This window comes from Apium graveolens, chromosome 4 (genome assembly GCF_009905375.1).
Source record: "Apium graveolens cultivar Ventura chromosome 4, ASM990537v1, whole genome shotgun sequence".
In the NCBI taxonomy this organism is placed as follows: domain Eukaryota; kingdom Viridiplantae; phylum Streptophyta; class Magnoliopsida; order Apiales; family Apiaceae; genus Apium; species Apium graveolens.
This window is the reverse complement of record NC_133650.1, coordinates 130,871,246-130,879,710: the sequence shown is the minus strand read 5'-3', so window position 1 is coordinate 130,879,710 and position 8,465 is coordinate 130,871,246.

Here is an 8,465-nt window from a genome sequence, read left to right as displayed (position 1 = left end):
AAGCAAGCATTTTGCACAGCCTCAGCCCAGAAGTAGGTATGCAATCTTACTTCTTTTAGCATGGTTCTTGCAGCTTCTATGAGAGTTCTATTCTTTCTTTCAACAACTCCATTTTGTTGTAGAGTTCCAAGAACAGAAAACTCTTGTTTTATCCCCTTGAGTTTGCAGATTTCTTCTATAGACCTATTCTTGAATTCAGTTCCATTATCACTTCTGATGATCTTCACATTGTATGTTGATCCTTTTTCCAGCTCCCTCACATGATCAAGAAGAATGGATGGAGATTCATCCTTAGTGTACATAAAATACACCCATATGTATCTTGTATATTCATCAACAATTAAGAGTGCATATCTCTTCTTGGCAATTGACATAACATTCACTGGACCAAAGACATCAATATGAAGTAGATGATATGGTTCAAGAATGGAGGATTCATTTTTACTCTTGAAAGATGTTTTCCTTTGCTTGGCTCTCTGGCATGAGTCATATTAGCCATCAGGAGTAGACACTGCATTGGGAAATCCTCTCACAAGATCTTTTGTCACAAGTTCATTGATATTGTTAAAATTGAGGTGAGAAAGTCTTTTATGCCAGTTCCAGTTGTCTTCCAAAGATGCTCTACTCAGTAGATAAACTTCTAATTCATCAGAACTTGTGGAGACCCTAGATTCATATAAACTACCATGTCTTACACCAATCACTGCAATCTTTCCATTACACTTATTGAAAAGTTCACAATGCTCCTCATAGAAGTTGACATGGTAACCTCTATCACAGATTTGACTCACACTGATCAGATTATGCTTGAGTCCTGCAACTAGAGCTACATTTTCAATGATGACATTTCCAACTTTGATTTTTCCATATCCCAAGATTTTTCCTAAGTTTCCATTTTTATAAGAAACACTTGGGCCAGCTTTCTCCTTAAATTCTGATAGCAGGGATTTATAACCAGTCATGTGTCCTGAGCATCCACTGTCCAAGACTAGAGTGTTCCTCCTATTATCCTACAATCAGTAATTGGAATCAGTTAGTGTTTTTAAGCACCCAGACTTGCTTGGATCCTTTGGCCTTTTTAAGCTTGTTAACATATGAAGCATAAGACTTTTTATCAGAGTTTTTTTTAACATTCTTACTATCAGTATTTATACATGCAGAAACAGATTGTGCTTTAATTAAAGAGGGTTTCAGTTTATAATAATCATAATACAAACTGTGATACTCTTTGTATGTATAAATATAGTGCCAAATACTACCACAATGAAAATAAGGACTCTCTGGTTTATATCTAACTGTTTTATTCCTAAACTCTGATTTGGAAGGAACAATATTCATCTCTTTATTCTTCCTGCAAGAATTAGCAAGATGATTAGTACTACCACAGTTCAAACAGGCCTTTCTAGGTGCATTGGGAGGAGTTACATAATTACCATTCTTATTAACACCTACCTTGCCATTCCTATTTTTCCTAGGCCTTTTCTTCTTGTCTTTCATGTGTAAATCCTTCAGCATTTGCTTAAGCTGGTCTGAGTCATTGAACCAATATTATCTGATTTTGTGTGAACCTGTTCACTCTTATCAGTAATCAAGTTTGATCTAGGTGCTGAGGTTGAACCTTCCTCGTATATTGACTTGATAGTATTAGCAATTGGATTAATGGTCTTTATATGAACCTTGTTCAGTTTGAACTTGCTATCAGTGTTTACTGATTCTGTTTTCTCAGTTTCTTTTTCAATTTTCTTATCAGAATTAATTCTAGCAACATATCCTAATTCTGATCTCCAACAGCCATTCTCTAAAATTTCCTGAGTTGTTTTTCCTGAGTTAGTACAATTTTTTTAATCTCTCTTTCTTTAGCTAACTCGTTTTCTAGATAAATATGTTTTTCTAACAATTTTTCTTTAACATAAACAACATTATCTCTTTATTTTTGAATTTCTAGCATGGAGAGCAACTCAATTTCTAGGTGATAATTCCTTTTCTTTAAAATAGTGTTTTAACTCTTGATTCTATTATTCTCTAAGGTTTGATCCCTATAACTAACATGCAGAGTCTTAAGGAATAATCTTAATTATAGATATCATTAGTTTCAAAAGCAAAAGTAATATGAGGTACCTTTAATTCTGCATTATCACCCTCAGCATCAGCATTTTCCATGAGAGCATAATTGACTCCATCATCTGATTCTGATAAATCTTCCCAGTTTTTCTTTTTTAAGATCAAGACTAGTTTCTTTTCAGCTCTGGGTTTTCCACAGTCAGCTTCAAAGTGTCCAATTCCATCACAGTTGTAACATCTATCCTTTGACTTGTCAAGTTTTCTTTTTCTTTTTTAAGATCAAGGCTTGTTTCTTTTCAGCTCTGGGTTTTCCACAGTCAGCTGCAAAGTGTCCAATTCCATCACAGTTGTAACATCTATCCTTTGACTTGTCAAGTTTTCTAGATCTTATTTCCTTCCAATCAGTATTTCTTTTGTTGTTCCTCTTATCAGAGTTTGAGGAACTAGATCCTTTTTTGGAAAATCTTCTTCCTTTTTTGAAGTTCTTGTAGACCAGCTTCTTGAAGCCTTTTACCAATAGTGCAACCATTTGATCCATATCTTTATTGTTATCATGATCACTATCAGTATCCGATTCATTATCAGTATTTGAGTCATCATCAAATTTTTATGATTCAGTATCTGACTTTGCAATCATCGCTTTTCCTTTGGAGTAGCTTTTTCTCCTAGCTTTCTCCTTGGGCTTCTCTTCAACTTTGAGTGCAACTGGTCTAGATTTAGATCCTTTTAGTTTACTTCTTTGCTCCATCTCTAGTTCATGAGTTTCAGTATTCCATATATCTCATCTAGAGGTGTGTCATTAAGTTCATAGTCATCCCTTATTGATGTGACATTAAAGTCCCACTTTTCAGGGAGAGCAAGTAAGAATTTCAAGTTTGAGTCCTCCAAATCATACTCCTTATTGACAAGAGATAAGTCATTCAGAAGCTTTTAAAATATGTCATAGATCTCAGTTAAGGACTCATTATCTCTTGAGTCAAAGTGTTCATATTCTTGAGTAAGCACTGTCGTCCTATTTTTATTGATATTAGTTGTACCTTGATACTTTACTTCTAAAGCATCCCGTATCTCTTTTTATGTCTTACATCCAATAACCCTATTGGACATAACATTCTCAAGACTGCTGTGCAAGATGTGTCTGACCTTAGCATCCTTCATAATAGATGAAAGATCTTCAGGAGTGTAGTCCTTCCTGTCTTTGTCAACCATCTTTTCTGGTTCTCCTGCAACGGAAACATCTACCTTCATTGGTTTATGAGGACCATCATAAATCCTTCTTAGATATTCAGGAACTGTGGCTTTCAAATACATGGCCATGCCGACTTTCCAGATTAGATATCCATGTATCTTCAGGATTGGAACCTTGATTTCTTCTGACCTACTCATGTTGCTGCTAATATGTGATGTGGTCGGGGCTGGTGGTTTTGGATTCTGTGTTTCTTCTTCTTTGTCTGACATTGTACATTGATTTTCAGATCTTAAATTGTTTGTATATTAACAGCAAGCTCTGATACCAATTGTTAGGCCCGTAATCAACTATAGAGGGGGGGGGGGGGTGAATACATTTTATGCAATCAATTCGACAAAGCTTCAACAGAATCAACAGTTTTTATATTAACAAATAAAAACTGATTACAAATGTACGTACTCTCTCAAAAGGATGAACAAATATCCTTGAGAGCTTCTAGGTTATGCAAATGATATAAAAATGTTCGCAATGCATATAGCATGAACCTAGTATGTGCTTTATATAGAGCTCAGCTACATAATGTAAAAGGAATCCTATTCTATCAATAACAAGGAAACCTATTATGATGCTTCTGAGATAAAGTCCTTCACCACCTTGAATTCATGTTTTCCTTTTACTCCTTAAATATCTATTGATGTAACAAATCCTGATGACATCATCTGCTGATCATCAAGTACTGATATAAGTACTGATGACGTCACTCTTCAGTAAATGCTGGTATAAGTCCTGATATGAACTTCTGATAGTTTCTGCTGATATTATTAATTATATCTAGCAATTCTTGACCGTTGTCTAGTGTCTATCACCTGGATTAGACTAGTATATGATCATCATGCTCAAAGCATACAAAAAATTATGATGAGTACATATCATTGCATATATTACAGATCCAATTACCGAAGCATATGGAACTTTGCTCATACGACCCTTATATCTAAGGATTTGGGGCAATTATCCATTGAGAACATTATCATATTAGACATCAGAACGTATCATTTCTTTGTCTCATGCATCCCAAAATGATGCAATACTTAATTAATATATATATACTCTAACTTAGGTCGATTAGTCTCCTTGATCTATCTCTATAGATCCCTAATATATAGGTATGGTCACCTAAGTCTTTCATCAAGAAACTATTTCTCAACCAAGTCTTAATAGCCTGTAGAGAAGGTATGTCATTCCCTATTTATAATATGTCATCTACATATAATATTGGCAGCGCCACATGACTCCCACTAACCTTCTTGCAAACACATGGTTCATTTTATTTTGAATAAAGCCAAACTATTTAAATGCTTCATCAAAATAAATGTTCTATCTCCTTGAGGCTTGTTTCAGTCCACAAATATATCGAAGTAACTTATAGACCATCTTATCAAACTTTGGATCGAGCAAAGCACCAGGTTATGTCGTATATAAATCCTCTTCAATGGCTCCCATTTAAGAAAGAGGTTTTGACATCCATTTTCTAGATCTCATAATCATAGTAAACAGTTATTACTATCTAAATCCTAATGGATTTGACCATATGAACTCGTGAAAAGGTCTGATCATAGTCTGTACCCTGAATTTTCTTGAAATCTTTTTCCACTAGTCGCATTATATAAGTCTGTACTTTACCATCTATGTTGGTTTTCTTCTTGAAATCCCATGTGCACCCTATAGGTTCTACCCTTTCGGGTGGATCAACTAAAGTCCATAATTTATTTTGATACATGCATTCCATCTCGGATTTCATGGCCTCCAGCCATCTCTTAAATTTTGGACTGTTCATAAGATCTTGGTAGGTGAGACGCTCATCATTATGCATAAGCATCACATCACCATCTTGAGTGAAGAGACATCAATAATATCTTTGAGGCTCATGGAGAATCCTACTAGATCTATGAACAACCTATGTTTCCTGACCATAATTACTTTCAACATTTAGATGTAAATGTTGGTCTCGTTCCAACTCTGGTTCAATGTTATCATGTATTCTCGATCTTTATCGAAGATCTATGGTCCTTTCACTGATTTTCTTAGAAAATAGTTCCCCCTCTCGAAATACAGCGGTTCAAACAAAAAACACTATGTTCTTGGAATGATTATAAATTTTTTATTTTATCAAGTTATCAAACAAAATAACATTTATCTGATTTTGGTCATAGCTTATCATATGCTAACGTTTCACAAATTCTTCCCATCCCCATATTTTCATAAATGACATGTTATGACATTTTTCAGTCCATATCTCATATAGAGTCTCTTAAAGATATTTAGTCAGAACACGGTTAAATGTATATGCTCTAGATCATAACTCCAGAAACTTATTAGAAGATTTTCAAGACTCATCATTGATCGCACCAGGAGGAGTCATTTTTCCTCTTAGAAACTCTATTCTATTGAGTCATTCTAGGAGGAGTAAGATGTGATAAGACCATACTCATTCAAGAAACCTTTTAAACTCGAGGCTTAAGTATGATACTCCACAGTTTGATCATAGAACTTTTATACTTTCCCTTGTTTCCTTTTCTACTTCAGCCTTATATTCTTCGAACATTTCAAAAGAATTGGATTTTTTCTTCATCAGAACACAAAACCATATCCACTGAAGTCATCAGTAGAATATTATAAATTATTCGACCACATACATCGCTGTGTATAAGTCCCAATCATTTGGTGGCCCTTTCACCTTATCAGATAAAAGAAGCTTTAGTTATTTTTCCGATGAGACAAGGTTCGTATCTTTCGTATAATTCAAAATCACACTTATCCAAGCATCCATCTATATGTATCTCATAAATGGGTTAATCATTAATATTACTTAAACGATAATGCTAGAGGTAATGTTTGATTTGAGTCATCTTAGAACATATAAATTGTTAACTAATTGTGCAATATTAAAATCCTTATCATTGTAATAGAATAAACAACTGTTATTTATTTATTGCTCTTAGATGGATGAGCTTCCCTATAAGGATTATCATGACACGTAGCCAAGAAATGACAAATGTTTTTTACAAGCTGCATGAGTACGGTAATTGAGAGTCTTCCAAATCAACTTTGATTTTGTCTACCTCATTTTTGCTATTAATAACTAGGACAATGATATAGGTGCATAATATGGGAGCTCAATTTGTACCCTAACATTTTTAAGGGCTCAAATCCGGCAGTTATTTAATCAAATTTTAAAGGGTCCCCTATCAGCCTATCAATTATGGTGAGGCCTGCTCGAGAATAATAGGCATGAGGAACTTTAATGAGCTAAATCAAACAGGGTGCAGATTCAAATAAATATATTTTAAATTCAGAACTCTTAGTTTATGGTTTGAGATATAACATTCTTCCTCCCAGTTATAATGTTTGAAGTTTAAGAATAACTTCTATTTTCAAAAAGTTAAAGGTAATGTAACCTTTAGAGTGATAATACACTCAAGTTAAACCCTTCTTTTTCCATATTTTTATTTCCTTATCCTGGACAAACGTAAAATCAAAGCTACCGCCAAGGAAGTGGTAAATATAATTCGAAGCCCATTATTTCTTGCCGTTCCCCAAAAATTCGTGAGATGGAAGCAAATTAATAGAGCCATCTTTATTATAAGAAAAACCAGCTTTTGTATGAGGTTGTGGAGAATCTCAACTAAATTTTTCCGAACAATAGTGCTCTAAGAAACAGATTTTATTTATTTAACTCTCGCATTAACATCATAACTTTCAACAAAGCTTAAAAATCCATTATTCACACTAAATTTATCTTGTAGAGCTTCTATAATATTATCTACAAAGGTAATAAAATTATTGTAACAGGAGCAGTGGGGACAACAGTGGTCGAACATGGAGCAAGAGGATTAATGGCTTCATGAACAGTGTTTCCATTCACTAATAGTGGTTGCATTGGCGGGTTAGAGCTAACCTCACCTGGAGAGCCACCATGGTGACTACCTTGAGAGATTTTAGAAACAATAGTATGGGGGCCTTGGTCTTGCCTCAAAGAACCTCTACTGTCTATGAGTTGGTTCCGATGGTTAAAGTATGTGTAAGAGGTTCAAGATGGATAACTTCTCCAGTGTGGAGAGACTATTGTTCTTAATTAACTTGGATATCAAAGTTATCGTGATATAAGACAGATGAAGTATAGTTATGACTCGGAATCTGAGAGAACTCATCAGATAACGTGGAACTAGAGTGCTCTGAATTGGTGGAACCCGTCACAAAAAAATCAACCTAACAAATCATTAGGAAAACCACTTGGATCTGGAAGAGCAAACGAATGAGAGCAAAATATACAAGGAATGTGTGAAGAGTGAAGAAGAGGAAGACAATATAAAATGAAAATTTATAGTATCGATAAGTACACATTTAAATAATAAAATCGTATCATTTAGTAATAAGTAGAGCAGATTAATTCATGTAACACATTATTATAATACACAAGCTCTTGTGTTGCAGTATAGTACTTTATTTAGTGCAATTTTTCTATTAGTGAGAATATTTTCAAAGCACACACTTTCATGATTATATATATATATATATGTGTGTGTGTATTAATGTTTGTCCACTATAGACAACATTATTATGTTTAGTTAAGACATATGGATTACATATTTTTATGTTCTATTGATTATTTCCTTTAGATTATGTTATGTCTTTATTTACTGTGATATTAATATTAGATTAATAAATTTCCTTCGAATATGATATGCATTCTATATCTCTAAGTACGTTACTTAAATTGAGATTATGAGAATAATATTAATATTCCTAAAGGTCGCTAGCCGCGTATTATTATCAAGGGACAATAGTAATGAATTAAGACTTGTGTGTTTGTTGACTGATGATGACATCTCATTGATCATAGGTATAGTGATATTAAAGTGAAAATCACAGGCACATGTAAATGTACATGGTGCTTGATAGGCCCCATTTGAGAATCAACATGTTTGTTGTGTCATTAATAATTTTTACTGTGATAATGATGTAATGATCCTTAGACTGAAATCATTATATTTTTATACAAGAATTAATATACTTTGATTATATTAAGAGTTACCTTTGGTTGGGTAATGATAAAAGTGTATTTCGGGTATATTACGAACCATATGAGAAATATGAAAGATCTAGAAAGGATTTTACCCTCTTAATTTTAGGAGTGATATTATTGGCCTCTTGT